The sequence below is a fragment of the Accipiter gentilis genome, chromosome 17, assembly GCF_929443795.1.
Source record: "Accipiter gentilis chromosome 17, bAccGen1.1, whole genome shotgun sequence".
In the NCBI taxonomy this organism is placed as follows: Eukaryota; Metazoa; Chordata; class Aves; order Accipitriformes; family Accipitridae; genus Astur; species Astur gentilis.
The window spans coordinates 10,525,224-10,540,675 of record NC_064896.1 but is presented as its reverse complement, the minus strand read 5'-3'; the positions used below and the strand labels follow the sequence as shown (position 1 = coordinate 10,540,675).

At 43.9% G+C, this 15,452-nt stretch overlaps 1 protein-coding gene across 7 annotated transcripts in view; it reads right to left on the bottom strand.

The window, feature by feature from the left end:
• Positions 1-15,452, bottom strand: part of TSPAN4 (tetraspanin 4) — a 475,717-nt gene that overhangs the window by 333,032 nt on the left and 127,233 nt on the right. The window contains exon 1 of one of the 7 annotated variants that reach the window (XM_049820769.1): positions 13,815-13,893. The exons of 3 other annotated variants lie outside the window; for them this stretch is intronic. The gene's annotated coding sequence lies outside the window, so the exon portion shown is untranslated. 3 more of the 7 variants (XM_049820766.1, XM_049820767.1, XM_049820768.1) reach the window with 3 other exon arrangements.

Here is a 15,452-nt window from a genome sequence, read left to right as displayed (position 1 = left end):
CCCAAAGAGATTTACTTTCTTCCCTTCTCATACCAACTATCTACTTTCATAGATGTGATTTCATTTCATTTTCATTTCTTTCTCACAAAAAAAGCCAGATCTGTAATGTTCAGCTCCCAAGGAGGTTTTAAGCCATTCAGGTCTTCCTAGATCTTGTAGTCATGGTCAACCGTCTCAAGAGGGTGAGTGGCATAGAAATCTGCTAGAAAGAAATTCAAAGGGCATGTTCTCCAATGTGAAATATATTTTAAAATATCTTAAAAAAAAAATCATAATTAAACAAAATAAACAACAAAAAAATGATGACCATTAGTCCTATTGGAAGCCTATGGAACACATTCTCCTATATATGAACCTTAATACTGGAAACTTTTAACTGCCTAATTTAACAGGTATAATCACATATAGATATATGATTTCCAGTAATGGAAAGGAACTGTTAAAATAGCTGAAAGGTCACATTGAGAACCATTCAAGCTAAAGCTGGGCAAAATGCAAACTGAAGAAGAGCTGAATAATTTCTTACAAAGAGTAATTAACCACTGCCACAAATTAATAAACTGCATGGTACTTTGTCTGTCACTTCAAATCCTCAACGAAAGCAGTATGGTTTCTGACAACAAACTCCAGCAGAAGTAAAAATTTAAGGGCTAGACACAGGAACTGCTGAATGAGGGTCTTCAGCCCAAGTTAACCAGGGAGCCTAGGTGATCATGACACTTCTTCCTGGAAATCTGTTAAGCCTGCTTGTATTTATTAGATGATAGAGATAGTCTACTTCTACTAAGAGAAGCAAATCCTGTCAAATAAATCAGTACATTATCATCAGGACAACAGAGCTGTCTTAACATACAGAATATAAGGAACCAGCCTACAACAGCCCAGATTTGTAGTCCACAAACAAAATCAAAGGTCACCCAACTCCTAGCACAATGTCATACTGTATGCATTAGCAACAAGGACACAGCTAAATAAACATATTTTTAGAATTAGCAGACTGCGCTAATTGAGTGCATATTTGCAAAATCAATATAACTCACCAGAAAAAAAGAAGGAGAAAAAAAAAAAAGCTGTATTTGGATGTGGATCATGAACACGATTACTTTCTCCTGACAGCAGGGTCACACACATCTGGAACGCGTGATGGGAAGTATAGAGACCATGACTGATATGACCACGTAACAGCATTGCCAGCTCTTACAAATAAATAATAGATCACAGCATTTAGCACTTGCAGGGCATTGCAAAAGTCCTTGATGTGAAGTGAGTAGCTCCTCCAAGTCTATTATTTTTAGGCCTGCTAATTCAAGCAGAGTTCTGTGTAGGGCCCTGAAGCAAAATACTCCCCAATTACCTGATTTGGGGATTTTTTTTCTGCATGAGGGACTGACAAAGATCTCTTCCTTCATCTTAAAACACACCTGTGCCCACCACATTCAAACTCTGTCATTTCTTGTTCTGCAGCTTCTGTACTGTTCTCAGTTTTCCTCCAGCATCACTTTTTATTCCATATACCAAAAGGCTATATAGGAGAAAAAGTGCAAAGGCAGGAGAGGAAAACCTCAAGATCTTAGGGCAGGTGGGTGGCACTTACTTTAGCGGTGAAGAAAGAATAATGAAAGAGTCACTGTCTCAGCACACACAGAAGTGAATGTATTTTTATGTGCACTCACAATCACATTGTTGATCTCCCCCCACTGCAAACGCAGCATAAAAGTCTAAAGAGAAATTAAGTTCAAGATATATTTGCTTGGTTTCTTCACATTTTTTTTTAAGAGTCTCACAATTTAGTTTGATTTGATCTCTTGAGATCAGCTATGTTGTATGGAGCCCAACTCCCGCCTCCAAGTAACCAAGGAAAATCTTCTACCCTCCTTCATATCAAAGAGGCCATTTTACCAAAATATCTGGCTGAGAGATCATAGAATCATAGAATGGTTTGGGCTGGAAGGGACCTTAAAGATCATCTTGTTCCAAGCCCCCTCCCTTCTGACTCTTAACTAAGCTAGTAAGCTCCTCTTTCCTATTTGCAAATACAAAAGACTACAAGTCTCCCATTTGCATCCAGCATAAGACCTTTGCAAGAAATGCAATGTTTGCACATACATGGTAGAATACTGTAAGAAAAGCTCAGTAGATAAAGACATTGTCAGAATTATTTTGCATTAGCTATGAAAAGGGGAATACAGGTGAAGGAGCAGGCTGCTTTCATTAAAAACCTTCTTAGGACACTGGACAACCAACCAGGTAGAGTCATAAAGCCAGCACTGAGCCTCACCTTACTGCAGTTCCTCATTTAAAGGAGCTGGCTTAGCTACAGCTGTGGCTTACAGCTGCAGTGCAGAACAGTGTGCAAGTGTGAGTCCTCCTTAGTTTGATACTAAACCTCTTGCTCACTGTGGTGGCTTAGTCTTGGCCAAGATCCAAATGTCTACCCAGGCGCTTGTTCACTCACTCCTCCCAGCAGGATGTGGAGAAAATACTAAGAACAAGAAAGCTTGTGGGTCAAGATAAAGACAGGGACATTGCTTATCAATTATCGTTGCAGGCAAAACAGACGTGACTTGAAGAAAATTACTTTACTTATTGCCAAGTAAAATAGATTCAGGTAAGGAGAAACAAAAAGACAAACATGAAACTACCACCTTTCCTCTCCCCTCTTCCAGGCTCAACTTCACTGTTTTTCTCCAGACTCTACCCCCTACCCCAAGCAGCACAGGAGGGATGGGGGCTATGGTCACAGAATCACAGAATGGTTTGGGTTGGAAGGGAACTTTAAAGGTCATCTAGTCCATCACCCCCGCACCCTCCTCAGAGCCCCATCCAGCCTGATGTTGAACACTTCCAGGGATGGGGCATCCACAAGCTCTCTGGGCAGCCTGATGTTGAACACTTCCAGGGATGGGGCATCCACAAGCTCTCTGGGCAACCTCTTCCAGTGTTTCACCACCCTCATCACAAAAAATTTCTTCCTCATATCTGGTCTGAATCTACCCTCTTTTAGTTTAAAACCATTACCCCTTGTCCTGTCACAACAGGCCCTACTAAAAACTCTGTCCCCATCTTTCTTATAAGCTCCCTTTAACTATTGAAAGGCTGCAATAAGGTCTCCCCAGAGACCTCTCTTCTCCAGGCTGAACAACCCCAGCTCTTTCAGCCCTTCCTCATAGGAGATGTGTTCCAGCCCTCTGATCATGTTTGTGGGCCTCCTCTGGACCCGCTCCAACAGGTCCATGGCTTTCCTGTACTGAGGACCCCACAGCTGGATGCAGTACTGCAGTTGGGGTCTCACCAGAGCACAGCAGAGGGGAACAATCACCTCCCTCGACCTGCTGACCCACGGTTCTTTTGATGCAGCCCAGGGTACAGTTGGCTTTCTGGGCTGCAAGCGCACACTGCCGGCTCATGTCTGGCTTTTCATCCACCAGAACCTCCAAGTCCCTCTCCAAAGGGCTACTCTCAATCCACTCATCCCCCAGCCTGTATTGATACCAGAGGTTGCCCCAACCCAGGTGCAGGACCTTGCATTTGGCCTTGTTGAACCTCATGAGGTTCACATGGGCCCACTTCTCGAGTGTGTCCAGGTCCTTCTGGATGGCATCCCGTCCCTCAGCTATGTCAACCACACCACTCAGCTTGGTGTCATCTGCAAACTTGCTGAGGGTGCACCCAATCCCACTGTCCATGTCATTGATGAAGATACATGATCAGTATGTAACAGTTCTTCTCTGATGCTCCTTCCTTCTCACACCTTTCCTCTGCTCCAGCATGGGCTCTCCACAGCCAGAAGTTCCTTTGGGAATATCCATCTGCTCCTGTGTGGGTCTTCCACAGGCTGCAAGTAATACCTGCTCCACCATGGAGCACCTCCTCCTCCTTCTTCCCTGACCTTGGTGCTCCCCCTATTGTTTCTCACTCTCTTCTTTCCCTCCTCCTCTGCCTGTGTGGTGTTTTTTGCCTTCTTAAATATGTTTTAACAAAGGCATCACCAACTTAGCTGATGGGCTCAGCAAATGCTCCTCTGAACATCTCTGGGGAGTAAATTTGATATAAAATACAAATAAAGCAACATAAAATAGACCATCAAAAAGCATTCTAAAAGATTTCAAAACTGTAAGAATTTTTTTTTTAATAAAAAGGAAAATGAAGCACCATAGTTCAGGTTTTTTAAACTTCAAGCAAATTAGTTTTGCCACTGTCCATAATCAGAATGTGGTAAGTATGAAGTCTTGACTGCCAAACAGGATTTAAAATAAACAAAAATAACTTAGAACCATATTTTTCATTTCCGGAACACAATCTGCCAGAGAACTACAGCTGTTCAATTGGTCCAGACCAGATAACTGAAACACACGGTCCCTGGGATACACACCATTGTCAAGCCAACACAAAACACCATGGCTAACCAAGGACCCATCAACACAAAAGAGAAAGAAACAGCAGCAGCAGCAACCAAAACCTCAAAAAGAAAGGTAAAAAGCATACAAAAGCCAAAACGCTGAACACTATCACGTTCATTGTTAAAAGCTGCCAGGAAATAATTAACTTTCAGAATTATTTTTTCCTAAACATTTTTAATTAAGTTCTCATTTGAAAAAAATGTTCCTATGCTCCACCCAGTCCTCCTCCCCATAGGAAGACTGTTCACAGCACAAGCTGTAATAGCTGCAGAGAGGCAGTCTTCATAGAAAGAAAACACCAGGCATAAAACGTAGGCCAGCGCTGAGGCTTTCCCCCTCTGTCCCTAAAAGGACATTCTCCACAGAAACCCCACTTCTTTCCTAACAGCAAGGCTACAGCTGTTCCAAACAATTACAAACCATCACTGCATCCCAAAGAAGCAGCATCTTAAGAAAATTCAAAGCAAGGATCTTTTCAAACTCACTCCCACCTTTGCTTGCTTAGATTCCCTATAATCCCCATTCATGCTCAAAGGTCCCAAGCTGTATAGGTGAGCCCTGCAGAGGTGGTCCAAAGCTCACCCAACATGATCTTATGACAGAGCCACCATTAATGGAAGGGCTATCCAAAGAGCCCAGCAGCAGTGAGTTTGTACTTTGTATGTTCTTCCACTGTCAGACATCATGAGTGAAATGACAAAAGATATATGCACATTACTGTATATAAATGCCTTCTCCTCTACCTGCTCCTTATCTTCCTTTTCTCAGTACATAGAATAATTCATCAGAGTGCAATCCTGAGAGGTTTTGATGCCAACATTTTAGTTTATAACAAAACCTCAGCAGTTTTGGCAAGCACTTGTATGTGTGGACAAACAGACCATGTCAGGAAGAGCCCAAGGCCCTGACTCAGGAAAGCATGGCAGAGAATGCTTAGCACCTCCTTGTAAAGAAGCCGAGGAGTCTCCTGCTCAGGAATTTAGTGTAGGGCTTGGGTATCTGTGCTTCAAAAACCCTGTCTGGCTAGGGGCAAGTCACTCTGTCTCCCTCATGTCTTAACTCCCCATCTGTAAGATAGAGACACTGATCTCTTCTCCTGTACTAGGCTGTTGCTATAACATATTGAAGGCTGGACAGTACTTAAACACTATAGTTTAAAAGGGGCCATGTTAGTACTTAGGAGAGACAGATTCAGCAAATCCTTGGGGGAGGGAAAGAAAGCAAGTCTTTTAAGCACCTAAAGAGATTAAAGAGCACAAAGTCTGACTAGAAGCCAAAGGGAACCGCGCTCTTAAATCATTTAAGCACTTCTGAAAACTATTCCTTGATTCAAAGGTTTAAGCACCGTTTGTCTAGCACTTTAAAGAAGAAACAGTACCAAAGAGCAACGGACCTGTTACAATTTTGCACTGCCTAGAAATCTGCTGAAAACATTCTTTTTGTGCAAGGACGACAACAACCATTTGGTGAACAAGCAAATGCCATCAGTGCAGAAGGATGAGGACACAACAGACAAGTATTTTAAGAATCCTAGCCATCTCTCTTTTTCTCAGCATAATGCTAAAAATTTACTGTCAAATGTTAAAAACCCTGAGCCCAAAGATATTCAGTCAATAGACTGAAGATCAGAATTTAATCCCGTGAAATAAATAAAAAACATTACCCTGTTTGCATTTGGCAGATCAGGCCTATAACTCTGTGATGTTCAATTAACCAATAGCTTTGAAGAGGCATTAGCACCTTAAATAATTCGTGGCATTGCACACAGAACATCACTATTAATTTCTTTACTATGGTGCAAGCTTCCAGGAAGAAAAAAAAAGAAAAAAATAACAGGCAAAAATACCACCACACAAAAACAAACAAACAAACAAACACCATAAAGCTGATTTTATGGTCAGTAAATTTTTTGGTCAAAGACAACAGCATAAAAGTGGCTCTCCACAGCAGATCCTAACCATGACACCAAGAAAAGAATCCAAACATCTCACCTATATTCAGCAAACCAAAGGGATAAGGTTGCAAACTGCCTTCGAATTGTTTAACAAGCATGAGCTGTGGCAACGATTCTAGAATAACACTGAACACCTGCTCGTTAGAATGTTCTAGGTCCCTTCATATTCACAGGAGACACAAGGTCATTACAGATCTTTGAGTGTGTGGATGTTTGGGGTTTGTTTTTTCCGCCCCAGCAAAAATTATCTGCAAAACACAGTCTTTTTAGCTCAAACCAGAGGCTCTCACTAAGCACTGGAGTTCAAGCTCTGGTGTCAGCCAAGTAGACAGTCATTCCCCAAGCAATGAGAAGCATGAACAGTCGCAGCTCCTCAGAGCAGCTTGCTAACCCTAAAACCCAAAGATTACTGTTTTAACATAGGCAAGGAGAACATGAGCGCTGACACAGCCTTCAAGAGAAAGAAGAGCCAGGACAGAACAAAACTAGATTATATTATGAAGATCCGACATACCAACAGTGGCTCCTCCCTGTGCATGTCAAGCTGGGGATGGAGGTAGGGATGGAATAAAGATGGCACTAATATCTTCCTTCCAGTTTTTGTGTGACCTTTGGTAGGTCCCAGCAGACATCTCTCCCATCTGCGCTAGATTCAGTGTGCCTTTTCTGTCTCCAAGACAGCCAGGCAGGGACAAAAGCAGAAGTCAAAACATCTGTCAGCCTGTGCTACCTACAGAAAAGAGTGGCTTTTTGCTTGAGAGACCACAGCACCACAAAAGCATTGGCAAGAAGCCTAGATCTGCCAGGCTCTGTAGCTGGCTGAATGAGAGGGACAGATCTGACAAGGGCAAACATTCCCAGCACTCTAGCTGCAAGCACACAAATGGGCTTGTGGACAAAAACCAGTTGCCCAGGAATTGCACTGAGCAATAGGGGGACAACTCTGAAAGGCAAAGATGAAGCTGTGGCAAGACGAAAGGGAGGAGGGTGGCTGGAGCTATGCAGCACAAGACTGACAACGTATCCGGGATTTAAAATTAGCCTTATGCTGATCTAACCAGCTTCAACTGCATTTCAGTTCTCACACAAACACCCTGGATGTGCTTGGCCAAGGACAACCCCTGCTGTGGGGATGTAAATCAGACAGCAGCACAGCCCCCACCTTCTTCTCCTGCCTGTCACCCTGCAGCCATCAGTCCCCATGCAGGGCCCAACACATAACAGCTCCTGCTTGGAGCAGATACCCAGAAGCAAGAGTGACCAGAGACGAGACTGGGGAGGAGGAAGAGGGCTTGACAAGTATTTGCCTCATGCTCCTTTCTCCAGGGTACACTCTCACTCCTGACCAACAGGAAAATCCCCTTTCTCCCCTCCTCTGTCGGCCAAGATCACAAACCAACCTTCTTTGCGTGGCACAAGCAGCCATCCAGGCCACAGTGCATTCATCTGAGTCCACGTCAGCTCTTGTACTCAGAAAGCACTGCTAGTAAACAATAAGAAGAATAAAAAGAAGATTGTCCTGCACATGTAAGGAATAAAACATTGAGACAGCAGTTTTCAGGCAGCAATGCATCCCCTCTCCTCCCTTCTTCTCTCCTCCAGCCCTGTTCCTGTTGTACTTTCATGTGCCTATCACTGCAAACAAAACATATATGCCAAGCTAATGAAATGTCTGAGCTGTGGTATGTGGGTGTATAAATGAGCCAGCACAGCCCCTGTGTGCACAGACTAACTGCAGGAAACACATTTCCAGACCTGTCAAGACTCATTTCTTTTAGAAGGAATAAAAGATAGCTGACTTATTTTTCCCCTGCAAGCAAGAAAGAAAAAGGAAAAAAGACAGACTAAGGAAAATGTATTAATAACTAAAAGGTAGGGAGACATTTATGACAGGTGCCCTCCTTCCTATCATTATTAGCATGATGGATGTGCTAGGAGACCCCAGCTGCTCATACAACCTGGTGCTGTACAGAGGGCACAATGCAGTCCCCTCCCAGCAGTAAGACAGGAACAAACAAGAGAGAAAAGAAACATGGGGGGATAAAGAGATCTGCCTGAGGTAGCACAACGGATCTGCAGCAGAGCCAGAGATCCTAGCCACAAGAAATCCAGATTTCCTATATATGCCTTGATGTTGCAGCTTCGAGATGCTCTGCTTTCCTGCAGCATCTCCATCAGCTGCCTGACCACCTCCTCACAAAGGCTACCCAAGCTCCTGATAACACTGCAGAAGCTGAAAGCACAAACATCCAATCCGTGGTGATGGACAGGGATGCACTCCACATCATTATGAGGTCCAGGTATGTTCGCCGATTCACCTGTAAAAACAAGACTTGGCAGGATCAACTGTCATTTACAAGAGCCATGCACCTTCGTCCTCAGTGCTCACTAGCCATCAAGCATTTTGAGGGGGAGATAATTCCATAGAATCATAGAATCATTTAGGCTGGAAAAGACCTTTAAGATCGAGTCCAACCATTAACCTAAGACTGCCAAGTGCACCACTAATCCATGTCCCTAAGCACCACGTCTTCACATCTTTTAAATACCTCCAGGGGTGGTGACTCAACCACTTCCCTGGGCAGCCTGTTCCAATGTTTGACAACCCTCCCAGTGAAGAAATTTTTCCTAATATCCAATCTAAATCTCCCCTCGCACAATACTTCCTCTCGTCCTATCTCCAGCAACCTGGCAGAGGCCAGCGCCCACCTCACTACAACCTCCTTTCAGGTAGTTGTAGAGAGACATAAGGTCTCCCCTCAGCCTCCTTTGCTCCAGGCTAAACAACCCCAGTTCCCTCAGCTGCTCCTCACAGGACTTGTTCTCTAGACCCTTCACCAGCTTCATCGCCCTTCTCTGGACACACTCTAACACCTCAATGTCTTTCCTGTAGTGAGGGGCCCAAAACTGAACACCGTATTCAAGGTACGGCCTCACTAGTGCCGAGCACAGGAGGATGATCCCTCCCCTAGTCCTGCTGGCCACACTATTTCTGATACAGGCCAGGATGCCATTGGCCTTCTTGGCCTCCTGGGCATACTGCTGGCTCATATTCAGCCGGATGTCAACCAGCACCCCCAGGTCTTCTTCCGCCGGGCAGCTTTCCAGCCACTCTTCCCCAAGCCTGTAGCGTTGCATGGGGTCGTTGTGACCCAAGTGCAGGACCTGGCATTTGGCCTTGTTGAACCTCATACAATTGGCCTTGGCCCATTGATGCAGCCTGTCCAGATCCCTCTGTAGAGCCTTCCTACCCTCCAGCAGATCAACACTCCCACCCAACTTGGTGTCATCCTCAAACGTACTGAGGGTGCGCTTGATCCCCTCGTCAAATCATTGATAAAGATCTTAAACAGAACTGGCCCCAATACTGAGCCCTGGGGAACACCACTTGTGACCAGCCACCAACTGGATTTAACTCCATTCATCACGATTCTTTGGGCCTGCCCATCCAGCCAGTTTTTTACCCAGCAAACATTATACTCATCCATAACTGATCTTAAGAGGTAGTGAGCATCTCTAATCCTGTTGGAAAGCACTATAATTTTCCAGTGGATCTTCTGCCATTTCAGGGCCCAAAAGATCCTATCATCACTCTTAAGTCCAGCACTCGTGCTCTGCACTCTCTGCATGCGGTTGGAGCACACATGTCAAGGCTAAGGAATGAGCTGTCACCACACCAGCTACACTTTGGCTTAGATAGAAACAATTCCCAACTTCCAGCTCAAAGAGCTCAGGTCAGCATCTGCTCCACCACAAAGTAGTGGCACCCAGGATGATGAAGGTTTGAAAGACTATGATGCAATCAAGTCCCAGGCAGAAACGAACTGCCATATTGTGTCTCCTTATTCTTCTTTAGAGAGTAGTCTGAACACACACACTTGCAAGCCTCTAGCTAATACACACATATTCATTTAGCACAAGCAATACAGATTTGTTCTTTTTGATCCAGAGCTCCCAGGTTCATTCCCTGGGAACACCCCTACTCAAGGTTGTGTCCTTTTTTAGGAAGAAACAGAACTTACAAAGATTACATCCACCCATATTTTATGAATATCAACTACTTACCAAAGCTGTGTAAAGTAGTAGTCAACTGGAAGATAATTTCTCTCCTGAATTAATTTCATGAGGGCAAAGGATTCTTTTTCAGTGCCTTGAAATGTTAGGTTGGAATTCTTGTTGGCTCTCTAATAACTGAGTAGATCACAGCATTTGTCAGACACAGGCTTAAAGCAAGCAAGAGCTAGGGTAGCCCCAGCACAAATTGATGAAATCAGACAGTCCTGATCTGCAGAAGTGCCTGCTCCCCATGTCCTGGGTTACTCAGGCAGTGCTGCACATGATTTCACTGTGGACTTACTGAAGTCATCTACAATTATATCCCTATGTATTGGGAACACTCAGTGATTCACTCTCGGTATTGATCCATGGATAAACACGGATCAGTGCACTGCCATTTGAAGCCTCTGATCTCTAACCCAAATGACCAGTAGACCATCCTGCTCCCTTGTAAGTCATCACTGATGCTGGCAGTTGTTTTCTGAGATGCAGCCAAAGAGCCAGGAGTAACCAGAAGAGTAAACTGCATGTCCACAACATGTGAAGAGCCACAAAAATAAATCCTGATACAGGAAACACCCTTGGATTTTTTTCAACACTAGGACTGAACGCTGGGGAGCAACTCAGCAGCTTTCTGTTCTCTTGCTGGGGTTTTCCATAAGTTGCAGAGGACTGGTTTACAAAAGCCTCCACACCTACCTTAAATGAGGAACACAACATAAGTATCTTGGGAGGGGGCAGACATACTTACTGGCTTTTATCTTTGGATACCTCACCAGTTTCAATACCTTATCATCCTATGCCCACCAAGTCGTACCACTTTCCTTATCTCATTCCTGGCAACCTGAGGCACAGAGAGGCTATTTGACTTATTCAAGGCCATATGGGGAAACCTGAGACAACGTAAAAATGTTAGACTGGGGTTCTTGCATCACCAGTACTGCAATTGTTCTCCTGAGGCTGTTTTCTCTATTAAGTAACTCCCACAAAGGGACTCCCTCATAGTAAAGCTCTACTGTAAGTAAGAAAGAGGATCTATTTAAAGTGTGGCAGAAACACAGGACTTCCATCCAAGTGATAAATTTCCAATGACATGATGATGCTGTGCGTTCTCCAATGGGAAGTCCTCAAAGGAGGTTTCTTCAGGCTTCCCATCACAGCCCAGGAGTCTAATCCTGATACACCAGCAGGAACAAACCACACAGGTTTCAGGTCTCCCTCTACCCCACACACGCACTCACCCAGTCTCTCTCTCTCTCTCTCACACAGATACATTTACTTAGTTTTCTTTCAATAAATACAAAAAACCAAGCAGCCAGAGTTTTCCAACAATCTTCACAGAGGATAGTTAGGCAACCCTTCCAAGGTCATGGCAAAACACAGCCTGAAATCAGCTAATACCCGATTTCCCCAGTATAACATGAAACACTGTGATTCTGTCTTCTTTCTACATCTGCTACACATTAGTGATGCAGGGGGGAAAGGGAAAGAATGGGGAACAAGATGTTTTTTACTTATGTCAGCTGACAAGGATTCATTTCTGGAACACTTTCAGGATAAAATTTTGGTTATGTGAATAAAGAACACAACCAAAGCTACACAGTTCTCACCTGCCTCTTACTCTTTCCCCTCCTTTTTAAATCTGCTGATTGCAAATTTAGGAAAATGACTGTTCTTACTTTATTAGAGCAGTACCTGGAGGACTCAGCTGAGATCACAGCACCGTCACACAGCATACCAGCAGAGCACAATGGTGGTACATCACTGGAAGAAGAGGAGGCAAGAGAATGCAAGGTCCTGTGCTCCTAAGTAGCCCTGCTATCCTTAGGGCTGTGCTGCCTCACCAAAACTCTCCTTCTGCTAAGTAATTCACGTTCTTCCTTAAAGGTAGGAGTTGTTTGGGGTTTTTTTCCAGGCTATCATGCACAGCCTTTCCCACTATCTTCTGCACTAAGGCCAAACTTGTCCTTTTCTGCCACTGTTCTCCAGTATTTCTCATTCGCCCTTCTAACCTTCTCCCCAGTCATTTCCTTATCTCCTACCTCTTCTGCTCAACTTTGATCCTATTCTGTTCTTTGCACTCCAAATAGCCTCAGAAAGCTTGCCAATACTCTACCCTCTTGAGGCTATTTTTTCTGTGTAATATTGTGTATAATGCAACATTTCTTTTAAAAAGGATCAATAGGTCTAACATAACCAATTGTACAACTCTTGCTTTTCAAGTCTGATTTGCAGAACAGCTGAACTACCACCACTCCAGCTGGTTTCATGGGAGCTAGTGGGTGCTCATGGCTTCAGAAAAAAAAAACAGTTTAATTTGTTCAACAACAAAAGCAAGGGCAGAGCCCAGCTTAATAGCTTCATTGTGACTAATTTCTGTCTGCATACTTGACCTGGAGTCAGAGCTCCCATTCAGTTTCTACCTCTGTCAATGACTTACTGATTCTAGGCAAGCAACTGAACTTTCCTTCCTCGGTTTTGTCTGTAGAACAGAGGTGATTGCATCTCTGTAACTGAATTGCCACAGATTTAACTCATCTGAGTTCACAGTGCTCTTTGAGGTCTTCAGATCAGGGGCGCTGGAAAGCACACGGTGCTACAGTTACAGGAGACATGCTCCTGCATGACCACGTGCAGAAGAGCTATCAATCATCAAGGGAAATGGTGCTTTCCTGACACTCCTGTCCTTTAACATTTTCCACTTCGAACACAGTCTGGTTCACATTACATTTCTATCCTTTACTTTCCCTCTCTTCCTGTTGGAAGCAAGCATCTAGGTACAGCCTTTTCTGATGAGAGCAAAGAAAGAGTTCTCATTTCACAGTGACCTACTATCCCAAACAGCCTTTGCCAGGAAGCCAATCATCCAAGGAAACACAGGAAAGCACTGCTTGTCCCACTGCTATCAGGAAATAGGCACCAGTCTCCCAACGGCCACAGGGAGGATACCCACATGAACAAATTAAACTACAGTTTCCACTGTACACATTAAATAGAACATTCCTGCAAATCCTTATGTTGGAGCCAAATTTTATGTCTGCGGGAAGATTCTGTAAGGCAACGAGACTACCCAGAAATTTAAGTTACCACCCTGTGTAATTACCTGCATTCCAGCTTTGGTATTGCAGTGATTCCTACAAGGCTGCTTCTTTCACATACATGCAGAGAAAATAAGACACAAACCAGGCTTGCCTGCTGGTCTCCATACCTCACCCTCTGCAAACTCAAGAACGGCTTCCACCAACATGTAGAAAGTCCACATGCATGTCCCAAACATATTTCTGGCCTGAAAAGTGACACTTAGTATTTTCTACCTTGATTATACTCAACACCTCCAATCAAGTTCAACATCCTGTTCTGCTAGGCACAATACAGGCACATGCACTAAGAGACAATTTCTGTACCTGGAAACTTGTGAGAATCCCTCTAGTTTCTGTTAGGTAAGGCCTCAGCATGCTGCTGACGTAAAAGGAAGTTTTTCTTTTTCTTGCCTGTGAATAAAGGATAGTCTTCAGTGCCCAGTACTTACTGACCAACCCACTAACCTGGGTAACGACCCACTGCTCCATCTGTATGTGGAACTAAACACACCGGGCAAAGAGAAGGTAAAGGCAAAAGCTGAAACATTGAAAGGGGATGGTAAGAAAACAGAAAAAGCACAAAACCCAAACAGGCAGAGAGCAAAGACTATCCTTGAGAAAGAGTACTTGAAGGAAGAATAGCTTAAAAAAAGAAACCACCTCAGTCACATGACATCTTAAATGTTTGTTAGCATTCTGGTTGTTGGATTTAAAAAAAAAAAAAAAAAAATTAGCCAGTCTTCTTCCTAGCTGGCTTCTTTTGGTAAACTTTACCTGTGCTAGTTTCTGTGCCTTTCTCTTTTTCTGCTCTTTATAACAGCAGACAACGATGAGCTGAACACCCTCTTTGATGCAGATAAGGCTTCATTTCTATGTCAGTTAAGGTCACTTGCATCTGCTCAGTCTTGTATCTCAAGGGCTTAAATTCATCATTGCCAGCTCAGCCAGAGACTGGGATCATCTGTTTGCAATGGCTGTGAGTCTGGTTCAGAATCTCAATGCAGCCAAACGCTTGCCAAGCTTTCCCCTAGTGTACATGCAGAAAGGACTAGAGAAATATCCAGGCTCTGTTTCGTGATCGCTGCCTGTGCACCTCCAGGAAGGCCAATGCTTTTCTTCAAAATCTTCACTAAGCTAACTCCTCTCTGCTGTGTATTAAACTGTACTATACAGGGAGGAAGCAGGGTATTGCAGGGCTGATCATACTGATTTGCAACAGCAAAATGCTCTGTCTTGCCATATGCTGAGACCACATAATTGGATCGTGTGCTGCACAATTTGCTTCAAAGGCTGGATTTTATGGCCAGATAGAAACTGGCTGTAGGGCCTTTTGCAGGCTGATTCAGAAACAACAAGCTTAAATATGGAAATTCAGGTGCCTAAAACATCCACATTTGGTCATGCAAATCCCTCTTGATTTTTTAGAAATAGCATGAAGCCATTCCTCTCTTTGGGATAAATGCTTAAACATTTAATCAGCCAAGGTGGAAAATGCTGCTCAAAGCCATCAGGTTACAACCTGTGCTCATCCCTAGCAGATTAACAACACTCCCTTGAACCAGGTTGCTCTATTCAACTCCCAGTGCTCAAGATTTCAAAACCTGGTAAGCTGTTGTAACACACTGTCCAGACACACAAAGCAGCACAAAGCAATTACAGAGATTTCAACACTCACTATTGAAGAATTAATATTAACTTAGTGGATTAGCATGGTTAGAAGGGACAGAGAAGGAAAAAGGGGAGAGGAGCAAAAAGTGTGGAGAAAGTAAGAGTATGGCAAGTCTGACACGGCTCAGCTGATAAATGTTCCTGTTTCAGTGAAAGCATTCAGCAAAAACAGAAGTCAAAAGCATGGAGGGGAAGGGGAAAGGGAAGGTCGAGGCCTCTCAGCCAGCTGTCTCCCTTCCTCAGGCACCCTCTACAATCAGCACAGAGAAAGGAGCTGCAGGAGATTCAACACCT